Raw genomic sequence first — 25,645 nt, forward strand, 5'->3', positions numbered from 1 at the left:
CAGCCTAGTCCGCCTACAGTTTCATCAGGGCTGTAATTCTCATGCAATAATAAAACCCCAGGACTTTATTAATTCATCTGCTTTGGTTGCTGAGGAGACGATATTAAAGCACTGCCATTAATTCATCATTTTACCTACTAATATATTACTGTCTAGAGGGATTCATTGTTTCACTCCTCAAAGTGAATTAGCCTATGGCATATTGTAAAGGCTCCTGCCCAATTAAATCAGTCCAAGGTCATCCAGAGCCGGTGGCATAGCAAAAATACAGTCGTTCAGATGGATAAGAGATGTGTCATTTTATCCTTCATATCTTGTTAATAAAGCGGACTGAACTATAAAAAGTGAAAATATGCTACTCCTGTGGAAAGCATGTATTGAAGAAGTAGCCTAAACATACATAATAATTAATATGGGAAACTGGTTTTTCATTATCCAGCTTATTGAGAAAGACGGTTCTTTCTCGATAAAATTCTCAAAGGAAGAAAATAGATACAGTAATGAAACATATAAGTTAAAATGTGACCCACATGTCCATGCATTTGTTTGAAATGAAGTAATCAGGCTAATGGAGATATTGAAGTTATATTTGAAAATTTATATACTTTTGTTTTTCATTTTTACAACAACAAAACAAAATCCAAAGAGGTTCACAAAATTAAATAATCACAAAATACAATTTTTAAAAATTTATTAAAATCTATAAAACAATGAAATATATTCACAATTACTAGGGGTAGCTGGCAGCACTACTAGGCCTGGGCAAACAAGTATGTCGTAAGATGTCAGTTGAAGCATTTCACATTAGGATCTTGCCTAATCTCAGCAGGGAGATCATTCAGCTCTTACCCATATCTCTCTTGGTCTCCCATGCCAATAAAGTCTACAACAAACTAGAAGAGATTTAGGGTGTCATCAAATGAGTGTTTTATTGCACACTCGTTAGTGGGCATTCATGGAATTTTGAGGATCCTATTCATGATGTCATCTGCATCTCACACACCTCCCACCCCTTCGAGCCTTCTTCATGTGACAAAAAAAGACCCCTGTAAATCCTAATTACTTTTAAAGATGGAAGTTGCCGCTATCTCCTGCTATGTGCAGGAGAAGCAGCATGATCAAAACAGTCCACTGAATGGGCCATTTGCATGTTGCTTACTTCCTCTTTCAAAAGAGGGCGCATAGGTGTGTGCAAGGGGTGTGCCAGGTGTGCCCAGCCCCATCCTACTGTCTCAAGCAATAAGTGCCAAAATGAGGGTGGCATTGAATAGGGATCCAGACACAGCAGAAAGGCCACGCTGAAGAACCGCTGCCTCCGAGACAGCACCATTGCTCCCAGCAACAGGAACAAAAAGGAATTGCTCTGCCAGGAACTGTGCCCCCTTGGCCACTAGGCCTCTGCTTGAGCAGCTGCAATGGCCCTCCCATGGTCTGGCAAGCCAAACACAGAGTAAGGCATCACTTAGGGTGACCATATGAAAAGGAGGACAGGGCTCCTGTATCTTTAACAGTTGTATTGAAAAGGAAATTTCAGCAGGTGTCAATTGTATAGATGGAGAACCTGGTGAATTTCCCTCTTTATCACAACAGTTAAAGCTGCAGGTGCCCTGTCCTCTTTTAAATCTGGTCACTCTAGTATAGCTTCTGCAGGTTTAACTGTTGTGATGAAGTAGGAATTTCACCAGGTTCTCCATATATACAAATGACACCTGCTGAAATTCCCTTTTCTATGCAACTGTTAAAGATACAGGAGCCCTGTCCTCCTTTTCACATGGTCACTCTACATCACTGTCTACAGTGTTTAATAAATGAATGTATAAAAATAATGTCCTTTAAAGAGGCCTTGCTTTAGTGTTGCATCACAATACTGATGATGAAAAATATGTAAGGAGAGGAATTGTGAGACATCCTGAAAAATTTGACCTGTAAATCATATTCTGTGTGACTATTTTTCTCCCAACTAAATTAACTATTTTTGGACTGATATTAAAATGTTGTATTTCAGGTTTTCTGCTATTTGTAATTGTGTGTATGAATCCAGTGTTGGGGAGGGGGAGGGCTCAAATATTTAACCCTTAACCAGTATTCGAATTTCATCTGTGTAATCCACCCATGAAGATTTAGTTTTGTGTATCCAGTTTCCAAATGCACTGCGGTGGGCTCCAAATGGATTTTCAAGACAGACTTCATTTCAGTGCTAAACTTCCTACGTGAAGACTGTGGCCTCATAAGCAAGCAACTAACCAGTTTTATACGCTCTATCATTGAGGCATAAACAAAGTTTATTTTTCCTAAATTATTTGAAAATCTGCTTCTAAAATCAAAATGTCAGCCTTGCAATGAATGTGAAAATATGCCTGACTTTTTAAACTGCAGGCCAAAGTAACTTGCAAGTCAGGCTCAGAGAAAGAGAAGGAGGACGGTATCGCTATGTAGGAGGGTCACTCCAGCCTTGCATTGTTGATACCTACAGGCATCTTGTGATCTGTTCAGTCTCGGGAACCAGCAGGGAAGGAAATAAAGGGACAACAGCTCTGTTGAGCCATATGTGAATAAGTACTGGCATCTTGTGATCTGTTCCAGCAGGGAAAGTGATAGAGAGAAGGCTTAGTTGAGTCTTATGGAGATCCCTGACTATGGGCACAGTTATTCCCACAGGCAGAAGAGTAGTAGAGATGGTTTGTGGACTATCTTCCTAGGTTTTAAGCAAATCCTCCTCCTCCTCTAGTTACATTTGCGAGAACAGCAGCACAGACCAAACTTTATTTGTTGTCAGTTGCTCAAATATATATTGTTTACAGCTCACTGGGAAAACCCCAAGGTAGAAAACCTTGCCTGGCAGATTAACAAGCGCAACTTAAGTCCCTTCCTTTCCTGGTCCATCTGGGCCCAGGGTTGTTCAGTCTCCTGTGGAGGTGCTGTAGGCTTCTGCTCACACAGAGCTCTGCTGCAAAAGTGAAACTGTCCCAGCTACTTGTCTCACATGGCCTGCTCATGTTGTGGCCTTCTGGGTGCAACAGTATAAAAAGGTCTAAGCTGCCATCTGATATTAAAAAACGTTTGAAGCCTGATTTGATGGAGGCATGAAAGTCAGAACTTTGCTTGTATATTGTTCCACCCAGGGAAATGTTTAGAACACAGATATTCAACTTGTAACACATGCCCTACAGTATGTAAGTGTGACTTCCACTTCATTGTTTTCACTTTTGTCTCAGAGACTTATTTCTTCTATTTAGTATTCTTCTTTGTCTGAAATGCCTTTTTAGCTTCATGATTTCAATTGATGTCAAGAGCTTGTGGGATGATGGGTAATGTTCCAATAGATGACTGGTTATGTATATGCAGCACTTCGGCAGCTGAAAATGAGGATGATGTAAAAGCCGGAACGGAACAGAATGGAATGGGCCGGAACGGAATGGGTCAGAACAGCCTCTTAAAAAAAAAAAAAACATGCAAAAAACAATGTCACACGTATGTTAGAGACACTTAAGAATAATATTTTTAAGACTGAAACCCTTGCAGTGGTCTGTTATTATTAACACCATAATACCCAGAACCTATTTGGTACAGAACAGAATGGCCCCAATGTCTGAGTGAGCCAGCCAAACCAACCAAATTCACCAATCACACAAGACCTATGGTTTGTTGTTAGGTTAGTACAAAAGGTAAAGAAATAAACCATATATTCATAAAGTGGGTATAATTGTGATACTACAATATAAATATAGTGTGTTTCTTATAAAACAATGATTACAATTGTCGTCAGTGGAATAGTTGTTATTGTTTGTTGATGAGATCTCTGGATTACATCCATTTCATTACTTCATAAAAACCATCTTAAAGCCAAAGATTTCTCCATTAACCAACATTTCTTACTCATGGAGGGCAGCTGAGTACTCACTACCAGAAAAAGGGCCTTCTTGGTGGTAGCACTCCATGGAAATTTCTCTTCATTAGCCTGGCATTTAATTTGATTTCCTTTAGATGCTAGATAAAAAACGATCTTTTTCTCTCAAGCATTTAATGCTGTAGATTAACTGAATTAAGCCATTCTTAGGCTTTCACTCATTTAGCAGAGGCTTTGGGGAAGGGGAGAAGGAGAGAAAGGGAAGTAGGCTAGGGATGGGTGGGGAGAGCTTGCAGCCCCACATCCTCAGGCTCCTCCCCTCCCTGCCCTGGAAACACCTCCTTTTCCCTATTTCCATGCTGCGTTTTACAAGTGTGAAGAGGTAGCCAGCATGGTTCTCTCCATGTTGGCTACAAGGGGAGGGGAAAACATGGGGAGCCTAGTTTCCTGGCACCCTGCTCAGGGCCCTGTCTATGAGTTCATAGATCAAAAAATGAATAATCCTATGTCCCCACCAGATGCTGTCTAAGGGACATAGGATTGCTCCCTCCGACTACAATCATATATCCACTTACATGGGAAAAACTCCATTGAACACAATGGAATATACTTCTGCATAGACTATATAGGATTGAGCTGCTAGAGTGAATGAAAAATGAAAAAGAATATGGTTAAAAGAGGGGAATCTACAAGCTACATACCATAGCACATTGGAATGAGGTTCTGTTTCTAACTACAGTCAAAATCATTGTGTATATGTACTCAAATTAAAGGTTTGTGAACTACAGCCATGGCAACTAAGTTTTCTTTCTTCTTCTTTTTGTATGTGCAGTACTTATAAGTATCAATTACAAGGTTTGTATAAATTATAGGGATGATGAATTTTTGAATTGCTACAGTGTGTTTAAAGTGTCTGCAAGAAAGATATTAAGGAGGCTGCAAACCTGCTTTAGGAAATCTTAGACACATTTCTAGATAATTAATACAGTGTGTGGAAACTTGAAATCAACACTGAACGTGTTTCTGCTAAGCCAGTAATTTAAATGTGCTTTATAGGAACACATTAAGTTAACAGTTATTAGATAAGGAAATGTTAAGATTATTAAGATAATAAAAACAATTAGTGTCGCTATTCTAGAAAAAGCAGGCTTTTACACCAGAGAAACTGTAGAATCAGTGAAGCAGTGTTTTTTGTCAAAAGTTGTAATTAGCTCATTCAGTTCTTCGATCTTTATGTATTGGGAAACACTTTAATGAAAAATGGGGAATAGTTAAGTGCTTCTATAACTCTAACAGAAAGGTCTGAATGTTTAAAGCTGCTATACTTTCATGGTGATGTGGGACAGAATCATACAAAAAGAACTATAGCTTAAACAGCACAATAGATTCACACTACAGAAATGCTGGCATTTCTAAATGGTTATGTGTGTTTAAATTAGAGCTGTGCACAAAAATAGCCTCTCAACACTCTCTCTCTTATCTGTGGGCAAAGAAATTTGGGGGACAATTTAAATGATTTTTTCCAGGGGGGAGGAGAAATTCTCAACAGTTTCTCACAGGTAGGATTAACCTTTGGCAGGGGTTGTAGCACATTTCTTTCTTGCTTTTGTAACGGTGTGCGTGCTGCTGCTGTAAGTGGCAACAGCATCAACTGCATTGGCAGGCCGGCCCTCATTTTGTATCCACCACAGTACAGGTGTGAGGGGGACCAATGTTGTATCCAAACCAGGACAGACGTAGAACCAGTGCTGTGCCAAAATATGTCCTCCAATTTTCTGAAAAGTTTTCTTCCTCCATGAAAGAGGCTTCCATTGTTCTGTCTGATTCTCAGGGTGTTTTATAGTTTATTTTTATGGTGTGTGTGAGTTTACCTAATTCCCTGTGAGGTGGCTGGTAGTGCTGCATGTGTTTTCTTTCTATTACCCATCTTTCTGTTGCTCTGCAGCCTCTCTGGCTATCTGCATTTCTTGATGGGAGGAATTACCTCAGGTTGTCTTCCCCTGGGCTTTAATTTGAAGTGTGAGAAGCCAAGGAGGCTACAGGCTGATGGAGAGATGATTGTTCAATGAAAGAAAAGGCACTTGTGGACACTCCTTGGCCAATTCCCAGTAAGGTAAGCACAAGAAATCCAAACTCAACCCATGAAAATTTCTACAGCGTTTTCTTCACCAACGAATTCCTTTTTGAAAACTATTTCTTTTCTATCAAATTGCATGAGCATGGCCGGGGGCGGGGGGTGTTATGAGAGAAATTTTCCAGCACAGCACTAATTTAAATGGCTAAGCTTCCCTACTATAAAACTGGAAGCAGCACCAAGATCCCTTCTTGATTGCTGCTCTTGGATTGCATGGAAATTCAGCCATTTGACAGTGTGCATGTGAAATTTACCATAAACTCAGTTTCATCTTGCAGCAGAACTCAATCTGAATCAATCCATGGAAAATGGAGCAGTGTTCCTAGTACAAGTCCAGGGTAGATATCTCTGTGAGATTAAATGAAGGCTTTCTAAGCACCATATGGAGACTTATCAGACCAGTCCTTCACCTAGCATAAAAGGTAGTACATCCCATTAGGGGGTTATTTATAGTTATTTATTTATTGCATTTATATTCCACCTTTTTCCTCCAAGAACCCAAGGTGGCATACACAATCTTTCCCCTCTCCATTTTATCACAACAACAACAACCCTATGAGGTAGGTTGGATTGAGAGTATGTGACTGGCCCAAAGTCACCCAGTGATCCTCCACAACTGAATAGGGACTAGAAACTGGATCTCCTGACTCTGAGTCCAGCACCCTAACCACTAGGGCTGTGCACGGACCCCCCGATCTGCTTCTCTTCCAGATTCGCAACTTCCAGATCGGGTCTGCTCCACTCCACTCCGCTTCACTGCGAAGCTCCGGATCGGAGCTCCGCTTCCCCCCCATAGACTTGCATTGAAATCCAAAAAAGCCTACAACTTTTTTCTGTTAACATTAGAAACCTCAAACTTGGCACTACGATAGCTTATCCATGTATACACATGCATGCCAAGCCTCAAGCAAATCCAAGCATCCCCTGATTTTCAGGGAATTTTTGAAAATCGGACACCCCATTTTCAGACATGGGATTTACTCCGACATTTTGACAGATAAAAACTTTGAAGCAGGCACCCCCACAGATGCCATCTAGATCCACATTCATGGCAAGTTTCAAGCAAATCCCATCATCCCCTGATTTTTGGCAGGGGTTTAACCTTTAAAGCATCACCCCTAACCCCAATTCACACCCCTTTCAATATCTCCGTCAATTTTTACATTAGAAATGTCAAATTAGGCACCATGACACCTGATGCATGTATACACATGCATGCCAACCCTCAAGCAAATCCAATCCTCCCCTGATTTTGGGGGGATTTTTGAAAATCGGACAACCCATTTTCAGACATGGGATTTACTCTGACATTTTGACAGAAAAAAACTTTGAAGCAAGCACCCTCACAGATGCCATCTAGATGCACATTCATGGCAAGTTTCAAGCAAATCCCATCATCTCCTGATTTTTGGTGGGGGTTTAACCTTTTAACTTTCCCCAATTCAAGTCCCATGCTAGAACTCTGTCAATTTTCATGTTAGAAATGTCAAATTAGGCACCATGACACCTGATACATGTATACACATGCATGCCAAGCCTCAAGCAAATCCAAGCCTCCCCTGATTTTGGGTGGATTTTTGAAAATCGGACACCCCAGTATCTCAGGGATTTTTAAAGCTGCAGACAGCTCAATGGGCTTTATTCATGGCCATTTCAAAGGAAATCCCAACATGCCATGAATTGGGGAGTAGATAAACCTAAATATGAATCTTCTTCCACACTTGAAAAATTTATTTAGAACTTCAAAAAGTCTAAGTGAGTGCAGAAAGGACTTATCCACTGAGTCAAAGCAAGACACACACAAACTCACCACAGCAGCACCCAGGCAGAGGAGGGAAGGCAGCTAGGCATGCAGCAGACATTTCTGGGGGCCAACAAAGTGAGCCAAGGATTGTTTCAAAGCCAGTAATGCAAAAAGTCCCTGCGAGGTGGGCACAGAGGAGGAGGACAGGCAGCAATGGGAGCAAGCATGCCAGAGGCTTGTGGGGTTGAACCACAAAGCCCATCATGTAGTACAGCTCCCACACACCAGGTGATCAGAGGGGCAGGCAGAGATGCCATAGATCTTTGGGGAAGTCAGTCCCGGCAGATGCCCCACCACAGCAACACCCAGGCGGAGGAGGGAAGGCAGCCAGGCAGCAGACATTTCTGGGGGCACAAGGAAGTGAGCCAAGGATTGTTTCAAAGCCAGTAATGCAAACCATCCCTGCGAGGCGGGCACAGAGGAGGACAGGCAGCACTGGAAGCAAGCATGCCAGAGGCTTGTGGGGTTGAACCACAAAGCCCATCATGTAGTACAGCTCCCAGGCACCAGACAGGCAGAGAGTCAGGCAGAGATGTACGACTATGCCAAAGATCTATGGGGAAGTCAGTCCCAGCAGATGCCCCAACACAACAGCACCCAGGCGGAGGAGAGAAGGCAGCCAGGCAGCAGACATTTCTGGGGGCACAAGGAAGTGAGCCAAGGATTGTTTCAAAGCCAGTAATCCCTGTGAGGCGGGCACAGAGGAGGACAGGCAGCACTGGGAGCAAGCATGCCAGAGGCTTGTGGGGTTGAACCACAAAGCCCATCATGTAGTACAGCTCCCAGGCACCAGACAGGCAGAGAGGCAGGCAGAGATGTACGACTATGCCAAAGATCTATGGGGAAGTCAGTCCCAGCAGATACCCCAAAACAACAGCACCCAGGCAGAGGTGGGAAGGCAGGCATGGAGCAGGCATTTCTGGGGGCACAAGGAAGTGAGCCAAGGATTGTTTCAAAGCCAGTAATGCAAACCATCCCTGTGAGGCGGGAGCAGCACAGAGAGATGCCTTTTCTTTTGCATCCCATAACTAGGAGGCTAGGAGGATAAGAGTAAAGCTTTGTGATCCTTGCTTCAGAGTTGATTGACTGCATTGTGATCACAGCCATTATTAAACAACAACAAAATAATAACTTTAATAATAGCAGTACTAATTAATATTAATAGCAATAATAATAACAACAACCATAACAATAAGGAGTTGAACCACAATGAAAGCCTGCCTGACTTCACTGAAGAGGAAAAGCCAGGAGAGCTTGGGCTATGGGGTATATAAATATAAAATGTAATAAATAAACAAAGGAGGGGTGGAATTAAAAGCAGCAGTGTTGCTGAATAACCAACAAGAAGATTTTTTTTAAAAAATGCTATGTCTGTCTTTTACCAGTAAGAGGAAAGTGGACGTGCCCAGGGGGAGGGGGAATTATGCCAATTTGACTGGCCCTAAGTAAGTACCAGTCTTTAAGAACTACCTGACACTTCAACTCATGACAGGCATAGCTTCTCCACTCCAGTCTCCACTGGTTAATCTTTGGAGGGCTTTGATGATCCTCCAAGTGCAGGAGTGTGTGCACTGGGCACGTCCACATGCCCTAGGGGACCTCATCCCCTTGTACCAAATCTATTCAGTTGTTCACCAAGGTTAGGGTGGGTAGCAGTGCTGTGTTTCCTATCTGTTATTTATTTGCTTAGTATATGATTTCAGGTTGTGTTTGTGCATTTGGTGGGGCTACTGTTTAAAAAAACACTGGGAAAAGTCCGTTCAGAGACTTAGGCCATAGCTAGACCTAAGGTTTATTCCTGGATCGTCCAGGGGTCAAACCTGTTCATCTAGGTGACACACAGGGGATCCAGTGCTCAGGCAGGCGCAAACCCTGGATGATCCCAGGATAAACCTTAGGTCTAGCTGTGGCCTAAGAAAGAAAAGTTTCCCAGTATTCCAAGTTACGAAGTATCCCATTTTGCTTATCCCCCCTCCAACTTTGGAATTGGAGGATGCTTCATCAAGTGATCATGACTGGGAGTTGAATCTGCCTCTCAGCACTTCAAAAAGGTACCTCTCCCACTTTTTTTACCCGATTTTTAAAAAATATATAGCAAGCAAACCGCAGCATGCAAAGTGTTGAAAATAGGCTCAAAATGACCTCCACACATGACTCTCTAAGCACAGCAAGTTTCAAATAGCTTGAAAAACAAAAAAGTTATCCACTAATCTTTTCCGCAATGCAATCCTATGGGTGAAAAAAATCCAAAATGGCGGGTGGAGCACTCTGCGAAAAGAGGAGCGCTCCGCTTATGGTCGCTTCTCTTCACCATGCTTCTCCAGCCCCCAGATCCGCTTCTCCTCTGCCTGTAGGGGAGGCGGATCACCCCGGTTCGCTGTTGCTTCTCTGATTCTAAGCGAAGCGGATCACACCCCTACTAACCACCACACCAGACTTTAGCAGCACAAACACTTGTTTGCATCGTTACTGAGTGAATTGTGCTTTATTGGAAGATATATGCCCTAGATCAAAAAACCTTTACTATAAGCTTTTTCAGGTTGAATATTTTTTTTGCTTCCAGGCCTGCACAACCTGAGATTCATCAAGCTGAATATTATCCATATAAATACAACCCAATGGCCACCAAGTTGAATATGACCCAATATTCAATATAACTACTCCAATAGCCACCAGTGGTTTATTAAATATGCTGTTTTTGCATCTTGCCAGGACTACAAAAGCAGGAAGGAGGTATTGAGTACTTTGATGAGAAACAGTATGTAGCTGGTGGGTAGGACTGGCTTTTGGGGAGGCCCTTGGAGATATGCTTTCTGGTGGCCCCACACATGCCTCTGAAATCAAGGGTGAGAGCAGATGATGGTGGTGGCTGCTCCTTGATGCCCTCACCAATTGCTTTCCCACCCATGGTGGCAAGGAAGTAGAGGTGGCCACTTGCTTGCATGACTGGAATGATCCTCTGTGCAGCTACAGCTGCCCATGTTTTCTTATTGCCATGCAACCTGCTTAAAGTAGTCAGGAATTGTAAGGAAAGGTCTTTGCCTCACCTCACCTATCTGATTCATCTTTTTTCCCTCATCTGAACATGTAGTGAGTTCACAGATTGCCTTTGGGCCAGAGGCACATTGATTGTTGCTCATTTGTGGTGTTGCCCATGGGTACAACTTCTATACCTTACTGATGTTTCTTGTTTCCAAGTGATGTTGACAGTTGGTTGTGCTTTTTACTGAAACTGCAAAGAGAATGGAAGTCCCATATTCACAGGCACAAAGCATTGTGTTTATTCTAGGGGAGGAGGGGACGTCAAAGACAGACAGGATAAGGACAGACAGTAGCTGGGCACTAACAGGTAACCTGACCCTCTCTGAGATTATAGAAAATTATGGTTTCTTTCTGTAGCTAGAGCATTTCTTCCAGAAAGAACAAAAGCAATGGATTAGGAGCAGAGGTAACCTTCTCCAGTTTAGGCCTACAAGTTCAATTTTAAGAATGCCTCATAATACAGGCTGTTGTTGTTATTGTTTTCACACACATCAGAAATACAGGTCTGAGCTGGTTTAATTATAGTAAAACTAACTCCAGATCCTCCAGCTATTAGCATTCCCTTTCCTTCGGTTTATCTCATGCTGCTATTTTAGAAAGAGCTTTAAAAAGGCATGTCTAAAAACTGAGCAGGGAATGAAACACTGGCAATCCAAGGACTTATTCACACAACCATTGGTTTCACAATAGCTGTGGGAAATGTTCTCTAAAAGCTCAGCCGCCCTCTCTCCCTGTGGCAAGTCGATTTTCACCGAGAGTACTTAGATGCACAAAAACACATACAAAAGGACAGGGCTCTTGCACGTTTAATACTTGTGTAGTAGAAGAGATTCCAGCAGGTGTAGCTTTTCATGCAAGCTGCACCTGGCGGAATGCACTCTTCTACTCAACTATTACAGCTGCAGCAGCCCTGCCCTCTTTTCATCTAGCCACCCTAGACGAAAATGGCTCCAATAATATGGGCAACTACTTGGTAGCTATTTCATACAAACTACTTTCCATGTGAGGCAGCCTCCTTCCAGTGCTGTTCCAAGCAGCTGTCCACATGGGCATCCTCATGAGCAAAATGAACTCCATGTCCTTAAAATCACAGTTATATTCAAATAGTTACTGATACTAACCATTCATGAAAAATTGCCTGATTGAACAGAACCTTACTGTTTTTGATGCTAATTGATTATGGTCTTTCTAATTAAGAACAAAATTCCCAGGAGCAAGTTGTAAAAAAGTGTGTGTGTGTATGTGTGTGTAACATTTTTATACATTCTTCCAGCAAAGCTTCATCAATAGCTTTCCAAATGGGACACCCTCCATGCAGTTGTGTTTCAACAAGCAGCACAAAACATGAGCAGTTGCCGTGTGAATTGGATCTCCTTTGGGAGTAAGTTCCATTCAAATCTCTGGGAATGCCCAGAAATAATTTCTTTCCCCCTCCTTGTTTTTTTTTTTTTTTTACAAAGTCTCCTTTGTTTCCCAGAAGAGAGCAAAACATGTATTTGATTTACACATATCCAGTAAGAGGAGATCATGGCATCAAAAAACACCTGGGAAACCTTTCTAAAATCAAGAAGCAAAGCAGAGTAAAGAATGGTATCCCTCTGAAAAGCAATGAATAGTATAGTTTTCTTCTGTGGTTATAGCCAGAATGCAACAGTACAGTAAATTTCACATATTTTTCTTATACTCTGGAGAGCTGCAAAGGTCTAGTTTACGAGTTTGAGATAAATCACTGCAATATGATGCCTTGGTCAAAAGTCAGAACTATCTTCTGTTATATTTTCAGTTTCAGGATGTTGTTGCCATGTTGATAAAACAAAATGAAAGATATAAAGTAGGTAGAGCTTTTTAAAAATATATTATTGGACCAGCACGCTGGCAGAAATACAAATCTGATAACAGCAAGCTCTTATGTTCACACAACTTTCTTGAAGCAACACAAATGTATCTTTAGATTTTTTGTTCTGGCAGCTTTTTCCTCAAGAAGATTTACATTAACTCGAAACCTCTTTATTTATTTCATTTTGAATTCCTTTTAGCTAATTGCTGCAATAGCATCTCTATCCCTCTTGGGGGGGATCCGCATGTCGCTCCCAGAGCGCTTCTATGCGACCCCAGAGCACCCCGAAAATGATAGTCTGACTTCCCTGTAAAAGAAATGAGGAAGAGCCGTCCATGCCACCGCCGCCGCTGAGGAGAGCTCTCCGCTGGCGAGGAGAGCTCAGCAAAAGAAGGCGGGGTAGAGAGCTTCTTCTGCTCTTCACCCCGCCTTCTTTTGCCGAGGCGGCGGCATGGATGGCTCTTTCTTGTTTCTTTTACAGGGAAGTCAGACTATCATTTTCGGGGTGCTCTGGGGGCGCATAGAAGCGCTCTGGGAGCGACGTGCGGATCCCCCCTTTGACTCTTTTTAAATGTGAAACATTAGGTGCACAATTAAGTTTGGTCTTAATTAAGAGAAAATTAAGTTTTCTCTTGTTCTTATATTTTTAAAGAATCTTTTATTTTCTCATTTAAAAGCAAAACAAAACACACTTATATTCATATATTCCAGGTAATCTTTGCTGAATGATAATATATTTTGATATGCCTGGGGATTTTGATTTTACAGGACTGTACTCAAAGTTGTCAAAGCGTCAGATTTCAGCATAATGGGAACTATTGTAACATTTTGGAACAAAGTTCTGCAATCATACTGTGCCATAGGAACAAGCAAACTTTAAAGGAGACCTTTACATTTTATGTAATTTTTAGATTCCTTATTCCCCCTATTTGCTAAAGATATGTGAAGGATTTATCATCTTGAAAGACAGATTTAAAGCTCCAAAGAGTTCATTGTAATTCCCAGCATCAACTAGCTCTAAAGAAGAAATAGTATACTCCAAACTTTCAGGCATACCAGCAACTTTATCTCAGCAAGGGAGAGTTTTGAAAGAATGATGGGCAGTAAATCCTGCAAGTGGGATTCAATTGAGGATTACAGTGTAGATAATTGAGACAAGACCAATGTTTCTGCCTAAATTGGATAGTACAAGTGTGAAAATACCTCATGAAGCGATTGATCTGAATGCTAAATTTCTTAACTACTATGATTCTCAGTGTATGGGACACTATGATGCACGTTCTTGGGGGGAAAGGCATGATCCACCCACATTTAACAACATTGAAGTTGCAGTCCTATGTACATTTACTTGGAAGTATCTCCTGTTGAATACAGTGGGTCAAGCATATATTGGAATGCATTGATATGCCCATTGAGTTCAATGGGGAAAAATAATTACAAGCTTAAATATTCTACTGAAATCAATTTTGAAATACTGATTTTTGTCTAGATTGTGTCCACTGTTGATAATTCAACATACAATTGCTACAATTAAATCAGTATGCAGATCCAGAGACCTGAAAACAATGTATTTAATTTCTACCACATAGAAATATTTCCATGGCCTTAATGCAGATTTTTGAAAAACAAAACATTTTTGCACATTCATTTCAAGTTTTGTTTTAAGAAGATGACAACACTGTCTTCATGGTGCCATAAGAATGAAAATGTGTTTCATCTTAAAGATTTTTTAAAAAAAATTCATAACCCTTCTTAGCATGGAATAGGAAATGTTAGTCATTTAGGGCACATTTTTATAGGCAGTTAAGCTAGTCTTAAAATAATTTTTTTGGGGGGTGGGCATTTCTCATTCAGATTCTCAGACCTGGTCGCAGGAATTCACAAAATGTGAATTTTGAAAATGAACATATATAGCATTTCATTTGAGAATGAAGGTGTGCAACGTTTCTTTTCATCTTCTTTTGAGATATATTCCAGAACTACCGATCATTGAACAAAAAAATTGTTCTTTTGTGATGTCATATATTTTATAAGAATAACAGCACTGTTTAGCTGCTGACGCCACAGTTATAGAACACCCTTCTGGTTGATTTTTTTACTTAGCCTCTTCAATACACACTTTTAATAAGGTCTTGCAAGCTTAATCTCTTCACTGCAGCCTTTCCTTAAGAATTTGAATAGATTGTGTGATCCATATCTTAATCACCCACATGTTTATTTTAATGGTTTTTAATGCTTCATGTACGTATGTTCTGTGTTTTAGAATTTTAAATTTTGTATACTTGTTTTTATCTCACTTTAGAATTTCTGTAAACTGCCCAGAGAGCTCTTGCTATGGGGGCGGTATATAAATGTAATAAATAAATAAATAAATACCAGTTTTCCTCTTCGTAATAGGGATGTGCTCCGCTCCGATTAGGAGCGTAGAAGCAGTAGCGGATTGGCCTGCTCCGCCTTACCCAGAGGCGGAGTAGGAGCAGACCGCGGACCCCCTAGAAGCAAGGCGAAGAGAAGCGACCATTTTTCGGAGCTCCGAGTTCAGGCGGAGCGCTCCGGTCACCATCTTGAAAACATTTCGCCATAGGATTGCATTGCGGCAAATAATTGCGCATAACTACGTTGTTTTTGAAGCTATCATTCTGAAAATTCTTGTGCACAGAGAGTCGTGGATGGGGGTCATTTTGAGACCACTCTCACCTCTCTGCGTTGTTTGGGTCGCGGGCTATATTTTTGTGAAAATCAGGTCAACCGCGCGGCTCAAACTGCGTTTTCGGCTTTTCGCCCATAGGATTGCATTGAGGGAAAGAATCGCGGATAACTGGGGGGGGGGTTAAGCTATCGTTCTGAAAATTCTTGTGCACAGAGAGTCGTGGATGGGGGTCATTTTGAGACCACTCTCACCTCTCTGCGTTGTCTGGGTCGCGGGCTATATTTTTGTGAAAATCGGGTCAACCGCGCGGCTCAAACTGCGTTTTCGGCTTTTCGCCCATAGGATTGCATTGAGGGAAAGAATCGGGGATAACTGGGGGGGGGTTTAAGCTATCGTTCTGAAAATTCTTGTGCACAGAGAGTCGTGGATGGGGGTCATTTTGAGACTACTCTCAACTTTCTGCATTGTACGGATCGCGGGCTAGAAGTTTTTTAAAAATCGGCAGGAAAAATACCTTTTTCAAAGGGCTGAGGGGCAGAGTCAGCTCCCGGTCATGATGATCCCAAAGTTGGAGGAGGGCATAGGCAAAACAGGTAACTTGGGATTCTGGGAAACTTCTCTTTCTTCATCTGAACGGGCTTTTCCCCGTGTTTTTTAAAACAGTAGCCCCACCAAATGCACAAACACAACCTGAAATCATATACTAAGCCAAGAATAAGAGATAGAAACACAGCACTGCTCCCCACCCTAACCTTGGGGAACAACTGAATCGATGTGGTGCAAGGGGATGAGCACCCCTAGGGCATCTCATCGTGGATGTGCCCCCACTCTCTCCTGCACTGGAAGGCCATTAGAGCCTTCCAAAGAGAGTAAAACGGTGGAGCAATGCCTATCATGAGTTGAAGTGAATGGTCACTTTTCAGTGGTAGAGCAATGCCTGTTATGAGTTGAAGTGAGCGTTTTACTTCTTCTCAGAGCTGTTGGTGGCTGTCAGTGTCTTGAACTGGCAGCTACTTCCCCCTCCCCCGGGCACGTCCCCCTATTGCTGGTAAAAGACAGATATAGCCTTTTTTAAAAAAATCTTCTTGCTGTTTATTGAGCAACACTGCTGCTTTTAATTCCACCCCTCCTTTGTTTATTGATTGATTTATTCCATTTTATATGCATTACTGGCTTATCCTTGGCTCACTTCCTTATGCCCCCAGAAATGCCAGCTGCATGCCTGCCTGCCTTCCCTCCCTCCTCCCCTGCCCACCTCGCAGGGATGTTGTGTGTGGGGTGCCCGATTTTCAAAAATTCGCCAAAAATCAGGGGATGATGGGATTGCTTTGAAACTTGGCGTGCGTGTGTATATCCCCATGAGGTGTCATGGTGCCAAACATGAGGTTTCTAACTTGAACAGAAAAAAAGTTGTATAATTTTTTAGCTTTCAATGCAAGCCTATGGGGGGGGAAACGGAGCTCCGGATCCGGAAACGGAGCGGAAGTGGGCGGAGCGGGGGCGGGTTGGAGCGGCCCGATCCGGAAAATGGCGGATCTGCAAGTGAAGCGGAGCGGGGGGTCCGTGCACACCCCTACTTCGTAACTCTACACCTTTGTGATATGCCTGATTGTAACTTGGACCATTCCTGTTTGTATTTTGCTTTGTGAGGGCTTGTGCCTAAAAGAAAGGGGGGGCTTATAAATACTTTGTATACACAAATGCTGAGGACACCTGTTTGATTTGCAATAGCCCAATTGCAGTGCGACTAGAAAATGAAATAACCTAGAAAGGGAAGAGCAGATCTACCAGATGTAATCTAGAATTGCTTCTAAGGCCGTAGCTAGACCTAAGGTTTATCCTGGGATCATCCAGGGTTCACCCCTGCCTAAGCACTGGATCCCCTGTGTGTCACCTAGATGAACAGGTTTGACCCCTGGATGATCCAGGGATAAATCTTAGGTCTAGCTATGGCCAAAGTCATACCGCTTAAAAAGAACCATAACAGAGACCAATAAACTGGGACTCAATTCAGACAAGATGGAAGTATTGTTAGTGGGTCATTCATCTGCCTGGCTAACTGATGTCCAACCTGTTCTGGTGGAGGGGGGAGAGAGTTGTACTCCCCCTTAAAGATCAGGTTTGTAGTTTGGGGGTGCTCTTGGATCCAGCATCATCACTAAAGGCACAGGTAGATTCAGTGGCACAGAGCACCTTTTATCAGCATAGACTGATAAACTTACTACATCCTTATCTGTATAGAGATAGCCTAGCCCCACTTATCTATGTTTCGGTAACCTCTCATCTGGATTACTGCAATATGTTATACTGCCTTCAAAATCTTTGAAATGTGGGGCTGCCTTTCAACGTAGTCCAGAAACTTCAGTTGCTCCAAAATAGGGCAGCAAGATTGCTAATGACTGGCCAAGATGATCGTATTATGCCAGCATTTTCCATCTGCACTGGCTTCCAGTCCATTTCCTGGCCTGATTCAAAGTGCTGGTATTAACATAAAAAGCCCTAATTGGCTCAGGCTGGGGAAATTGCACATTTCCCCGCATGCCTGACAGAACTGGCACCCCATTGTTCACAAAGGAACCATGGGGCGAAAATCAACCAGGCACATTCACCTGGGTCTGAGAGGGCCAAGTGTGGGATATCCGGTGATCTTGTAGGCCTCAGCAGATTTTCGACCCACCCCTATTTATGCCTCTGGGAAGCCCACAAGCACAACATGAAGGCAAAAGCCTTTTCCTGCTATTGTTCCCTATCAACAGGACCGGCGCTACCATGAGGCCAACTAGGCAGTCACCTAGGGCGCTGGCCTCAGAGGGGCGCAGTACTGACCTTTTAAGGGTCACAGTTTTATACAAATTAGCTGTTTTAAGAAAAACACAATAAAAGGAAAATATAATAGTTCAGAAACTCTTTTGAACAGCTGAATTGAAGTTGGCAATTTTTTAGGGCGTGTGTGCGCAAGTAGCTCGCCTTGCCTAACACGCAAAATAGTCTGGCACCAGCAATGCCTATCAACTGATCCTGGAGGCAGCATATAGTTGTGACATGTGGACTCACAATTCATAGATCCATCCTGTAAAATCTTGATCTGACGCAGCTCATAGCATTATGTGCACAAAGTGTTCTTAAGTAGTGGAAAGGCAAAAGCTACTTTATACTGACTCAGACAACTGGTGCACCTCTAGCCTAATCTTTGTGACTCTGAATGGCAACAGTTCACCAATGACTAGGCAGATGTCTTTCATAGCCCTGTTACAACATGAGTTCATTTTAACTAGTGATCCTAGTAGAAACTGAACTTGGAACCCTTCAAAACCCCTACAAAGGAATTGTTCATAGTCCCTTAACTGGAATTCATCAGTTGTTCATTAGTCCTGGGATCTAGAACAGTGGCCCTACCACACCAGGAGTTTTCTTAATGCAAATTGCAAGAACAAAGGCCTGTGCCCCATCTCATTCATATAGGATAGAGCTTTAACCCAGGAGTGAGGAAGCGGTGGACTTTCAGATGTCCTGGGACTGCAACTCCCATCATCCCTGACATTGGCCATGAAGGCTGGCGTTGCTGGGAAGTGAAGCCCAACAACATCTGGATGGCCACAGGTTTTCTGTCCTTGCTTTAGCTACTGCAGTAAGATCCGTCCCAACAGCTTATCCGTAGGACTGGGCTACCTGATATGTGCCTTGTGTTTATTATAACTAGTGGTTTTCAAGTACGTGTTGCCTATTTGTAAAGACATGCACTTTAATCTTGGTGGAGGCATTTATCTTGTTGCCTGAAGAAATGTTATGACAAATTTGGAAAGGAAAACAGCAGTAATTGCTAATTGTCTAAGTTTTTTTTTTTAAAAAAAATACCTCAATAAGAAAATATCAAATACCAGGCAGAATGTGCAGAAAAATAATTTTGCTCATATGGAACTGTATTTTGCTCATACAGAAGTATCTTCCCCATACTTCTTATAACGATACACTTTCTTTCTCCCCCTAAGTTTTTTCTCCCCCTGAGACTTTCATGAAACGTACTGCTCAAGAATGTATTCCCAAGTTATGATTAAAAATCTTATTATCTTCCATGTGAGCAGTAAAACCTGCCATTAATCTGTACCTTTGTTTCTTTTTTCTCTATCTGAGTCTTCTGTTTTACACACGTTTATGGCATTTTTAAAAAAAGACCCAATAGTGTCTAATTATACTAAGTACTAACCGTAGATGGTAACTTTGTTACTTTTCTTTTAATAGCACAATCGATTTTAGAAAAAAAGAAAGTGTGCCATTAAAATACAACAAAGCCATATTTTAGGCAAATAGCCAAAACATGAGTTATTGTACTTAGCAATAGAAGGATTTTTTGTTATACTAATATACTGTACAGCAGCAGCTTTAAATGGTACTCAGGAATGCTCTACATTACATTGTCATTGAGCCTGATTCTGATCTGGCCCTATCCAAATTCGCAATTCTCAAATGGCAGGTGTTGGCTTCCATGCCACTTGAGGCATCTGAGCGACCAACCCAATTAGAAGTAAACGTGGCCGACATAGAAATGTTATAATGACACTAGTGCAGACAGTTACCCTGCCCACACATCCCTTCAGGAGCACAAATGCTCCCTGGGACTAGACAGGGAGATAGAGTAGACAGAGGCACTATTGAGCCAGACTGGGAGCATTTTCAGTTTGATGTTAAGGGGCCCTGCTCCCCCTTCCTGTCTTTCAAACAAATCAGGAAGAAGGAAAAATAGAACTCCCTACTCTACCTCTCGCCAGTTTTCTAATTCCCACTGCAACTCCCCACCCTTCCTCCTACCCCAAAAGCCAAAGCAATCACCATACAGCCTCCCTGGCTGGCAGCTGCATTATTTCCTTCCTCCTTTCTCTGGTATAGCCTAGAGAGTAAATTGCTATTTTGTTAGACAACAAAAACTCAGTTTCTTTAAAAAGCTCTTATCTTGTCTCTGTTACTCCCCAGAGTACCCTACAAGGGCACTCCACTATCCAGATTTGAATCAAAGTTACACTGTGCTCCTATATATCTTGGTAAATGTACTAGTTTCTGGGCCAGTCCTACTGGAAAGGCAGCAACCTGACCCCTGGCAGAATAGAGCCACAGTTACAGTAGGAAATGGGTGTCCTAGCAGACATGGGGGCTGTTTTGATGATGGTGCATTGGCACCATCAGCCCCCAAAACCCAGCACTTGCGCTTCTGTAGGTTGTCCCCATGCTAAGGAATGAGCCCAGGGTTTGGAGCTGCTGCCAATGCACCTGTGCCCTGCCGTGCCCCACTGCACCTGAGCCCCTCTGCACAACTGTGCATTACTGCACAGGTGCTGCGCCACTCCTGCCCAGGCCATCATCACAGGCCCCCAGCCAGTCCAGAGCAAGAGCTGGGCTGGCTGGGGGCACATGAGAGGCTCACTGAGGGAGGCAGAAGAAAGAGGTCATCAGCTGGGTTTCCTCCTCCTTGCCCAGCCACCCATCCCAGCCAGGCCTTCACAGCTGGTCCTCTCTCTCTCCTCTGTTTCCACCCCCCGCCAATGTTTTTTTTAGCTTTTTTAAACATTTATGCACTTCTCCTGCGTGGGCGTCCTTCTGCCCATGCTGGAGAAGCACGGAGGTGTTCCAGCAGCCATCCAGCTCACTGGCCCGCCTCCTCCCCCCTGTCTGGGCAGATGATGACCAATCAGGGGTCGCCATCTGCCCAGACAAGGCTCCGATGCAACTCTGGAGCAAGGCGGCAGATGGCAAATGATGTCATTGCCCCACTACAAGAGAAAAAATTCAGGGTAAGTCCCCAACATTTTTTATTTCAGATCTTTGGTGGAAAGCCCTGGGATGGCTCTGCAATGGCTGCTGCATCATATAAATGACCTAGTGCCACAGTGGAGCCACTCCAGGGCTTTCCCCTCATCAAGACAGGAAGCCAGATTCTGGCTGGACATCAGGAAAAACTTCCTGCCTGTTAGAGTAGCATGACAATGGAACCAGTTACCTAGGTGGTTGTGGGCTCTCCCACACTAGAGGCCTTCAAGAGGCAGCTGGACAGCCATCTGTCAGATATGCTTTAAAGTGGATTCCTGCAATGAGCAGGGGGTTGGACTCGATGGCCTTATAGGCCCCTTCCAACTCTACTATTCTATGAAGTAAATTCTCCACAGTCATTTGCATTCTAGAAAGGCTTGAACACAGAGAAGTAGTTTGAAGATATGTATAGAGACAAATCCCACCCCCAAAAGCATGGCAACCCTTATCTGGTCCTTTGAGGTAGTTGAGGCCCATTGGAACAGGAACACATAAACAGAACAAGGATGCACTCATACTCTTCAGCATATTGAAATCACTGTGCTATCTTTTTACTCTGGTTGCAGTCAGGTGGACAAGTACAACTACCAAAAGTGGTTCCCAGTACAGTACTGAGGGCTCCTGGTTCCTGACTGGTTGGCAGGTGTGGGCTTCCTAAAGGGTCACTGGTACAAAAGCCATATTCCGACATTCTAAACTTGAATAGGATAAACATGTGAAGGCAGGAAAAGCTCTAGCCCTGCCCTCTCCATTGTCACATTTTGTTGCCCTCTACTCATGGCTGGGGGATGTTGGGAGTTATAATCCAACACATCTCAAGGGCACTGGGTTGGAGAAGGCTGGTTTAAGCAGTGCTTGCTGCTGCACTTCATAACTTGGTGGACACATCTGGAATGATTGATATGTTCCCCTTCATCCACCCAGGGGCTTCTCCACAAAGAGGCTTTTTATCCCATGATTTTACTGGGACTTCTGCTTCCAGATTCTTTGCAGGATTAAGATTGACCCTTTACTTGCCCTTCTATCCCCACCTGTTTTCCCCTTTACTTGTGAGTTCTATATGTTTTATTATACAGCCACTAAAAGACACTATTGTTGTAGCACCACTTTCTCTTTACACTGACTAATTCAAACCAAATCTTTTTATACCCTCATTATTTCCATTTCAAATTAAGCTGTGGAAATGGTCAGAAAGCACAGGAGAGGCACTGGAGGTTGATGACATAATGCAAAGGAACCACAAATGTCCATGAGTAACCAATCTCAATCACAGGATAAAAACCCCATATGGAGAGGGCCCAGGTTTCAGCAATACAGCTCAGCATGTTCTTCCTCGATCAGATTAGAGGCAGTTAACACCTTTCCATTGGCTGGCCTGGCATTAACAAGCAGCACCTTAGAGCTTGCATGGACTGCAGTTAAGCCACTCATGTTTTGAAGTCTGGAAGATAGATCAAAAGGGAGACAGCACATAGGTGTCTGACTTGACTTCCACTAGAAGTTCTGATGTGTTCTGCAGGGCTACCATGAGTATACAGAGCTTCGACACATAAGGACTCTTCTGTCTTCTCTTATGTTAAGGAATGAGCTGATTACATAAAGTGAAACCCCCATTTTTAAACAAAGAACATTCCCCAGCTGATGTGGCAGTCCTTGTAGGGGCAGGCTAGGTGGATGAGGTATAGGACTGTGAGTAAATATTGTAGTCTTTTGCATTGTTCCTGTGACAGATTATAGTGGATGTTGTTTAATTATCAATACTATTTTTAATCATATAGTTATGAAGGTAATTCCAACTGGTAAAAGTAATTTTATACAATCCTTTCCAATGTAGCACCATTATGCTGTCATGCAGATTACAGTTCAATGTCCTACTTTGGTTCCCTAAAATTCCATAATAAATACTTGCTTTGGTCTCAAAATGCTTAAGAAAACTTCACTATGGTGTTCTACAGTGCTAATGGTTAATATTATTTTAGGATTACCAAATGGCTGGTTCTTAAGTATGTTCCAAGCATGCAAGCTGTGAATTCTGGTAACAGCTGGAAATCCCTAATTATAGTTCATAGGTAACACATTCATCTGGCAAAATGGGTAAACAAACCCTGAAAGGCAAATATTCCACTTACATAGTTAATTTTGGAGTGCTACAGGCCCAATTACCAGGGGGATAGGAGAATGCCTCTGCTCTGCTGCTTTTCAATATACCCGGAGATGAAAACATCCACCAGTCACAAGGTTAAGAACGGATTATGATATCAGTGTTTATGAAATTCTCAGCAGCTCTGTGCTCACTCAGAGAATAAAAGGATTGCAAAAGTGTTCTAAGATAAAGGGCATGTGTAATTGGGGTACTGATTTTGTGACATGGAGAAATAATTAGAGAAATTAGTGGCAGCTATCGTTGCAACCAACAGAATTTACTCTGCCTTTTAAAATAGTGGGGCAATTCGCCAAGGAAATGTCTGCAGCACAAACTCCTCTGAAATGAATGGGCCTTATGTACTGTTCCTATTGATTTAAATAGGGCTTGTGCAGTAGAAGTTCCTGGTAGATTTTGGCCCTGATCCAAATGTGTGTGAGCCTCTCCTTGACACATAAGCAGCAATCTCACCCGGCAGTGGTAATCTAATCTGGCAGGGACGAACAAACAACTGAATGGTACTGTGGCCAGTTATCTGGCATGGTTGTAGTGTAATCCTCCAGCTGCAGGATTGGGCTAGGGAATTGTATGCATAGCACCTTTTAGTGCATATGTTTCCCACCCAGCTAAGGAAAACCTACTTTATTTATATTTATTTATTTAAGCATTTTTATGCCGCCATTCAGCCAAAAAAGGCTCTCATGGCGGCTTACAAAAATATTTCTTGACAGTCCCTTCCCACAGGCTTACAATCTAAAAGATATGACAAAAAAGGAAAGGGGATTGGGAGGGAGGAGGAGGAGGAGGGGGGGAAGAAAAGCAAACTCAGGCACCACATTCTTAGTTTCAAAGTTCAGCAGTGACAGTTGGCAGCAGGAGGGACGGGGCTCTCAGCTGGAGCTGGACCCAGGCACGATGGAGAGGTGCCTGGCTGCTGCATCCTCCCCCACTGGTGGCCTGCATCAGTGATCCTATCTGGATCAGTGCTTATATGCCTTTATATGCTTGATTTACTGTTGGTAGCAAAAGACTACCAACAGAAATGAGTGGATGTGGCTGGGCAGGTGGGGCAGAACATATTCATCGGTTGTCACTGCTGTGAAGCAACCAAGATGGAAGGAAGGCCTCTAGGGCTATGTTAAATGCATAGCATAGAGGTGATCAATCATAACATTTTTATATGACCCCCCGTTTTGGAGGTTTCTACTTTCTTTAGCTCCCGGGGGATGGTGGGGTGGAAGGACATCAAAAAATAGCTGGAGAGAGATCAACCCACACATGGTGGTCCTAATCCAGATCAGGGCTAGGCAGGCTTTTCACTTGTCTAGCTGGGGCTCTGCAGAGCAGGTGTAAGCTGGCCCCACCAGGCTCCTCCCCTCCCACTTCCCAACAAGCTCCCTTTCCCTCCTTCTCCATCTGTGACTTTGGAGAGGCAACCAGCATGATTCTCTCCATGCTGGCTAAGAGAAGGCAGCAGTGGGGAGCTTGGATTCCTGGCTGTGAGGTTGGAGCCGCATCTCCAAACTTGGATCCAGGACTCCAAGCTATCCCATGACACCTGCCCTCCCCAGATTTAGCTCTTAAGGTGCCATAAGACTCCTTATTGCAACAAACTAATAGAGCTACCCCTCAGGAAATTGTATGGTCAGGTCAGTTTCACTGTATGTAATCAAAGGCTGAGTTCGGACGACACGCTAATTAATGGTTATTTCCCATTCTGTTACTATTACCCAGCCACCCACCCCGTTGATTAGTTTGTCGTATGAACTCAGCCAAAGTCTTTCAGGGAACAATACTATGTCCCCTAGACAGTGTCTGGAGGGACAAAGGATTGTTCGGTTTGCTGACTCCAAGCTCATAGACAGGGCTCTGAGCTGGGAGCCAGGAGACTTTGCTCCTCTCCCCCTCCCCCCTCCTCATAGCCAGTGTGGAGAGAACCATGCTGGCTACCTCTCCGCACTCAGAAAATGGAGTGCAGACATGGGGAAAGGGGGGCGTTACCGGGGACTGGAGGACACTGGGGCAGCTGCATCATGCTGTTTCCTATGACTGCCCCAACTTCCTTCCCTCCCTCTCTGAGACACCACTGCTAGATAGCCGAAATGCAGGGTGGGCTGGAGCATGGAGGCTCCAGCACTGCTGCTCCTCTGCATAGGATTCCCATCAGCCTCAGAGTTCAGAGGCTGATGGAAATAACGATAGGATTGCGGCCTCAAGCACTCTACCTCTTTCTCTTCCCATGGCCTCTCCTTAGCAGTAGAAATACCTCTCTTCATCCTTGGTTCCCTATCTTCTCATCTTTCTCCAGAATGCCATAACTTTTATTTCACAAACACCATCTTAACCGGCCAACTAAAGATTGGTTCCTCAAAGTCAGAGGCATTTGCTC

This window comes from Elgaria multicarinata, chromosome 8 (genome assembly GCF_023053635.1).
Source record: "Elgaria multicarinata webbii isolate HBS135686 ecotype San Diego chromosome 8, rElgMul1.1.pri, whole genome shotgun sequence".
Taxonomy (NCBI): domain Eukaryota; kingdom Metazoa; phylum Chordata; class Lepidosauria; order Squamata; family Anguidae; genus Elgaria; species Elgaria multicarinata.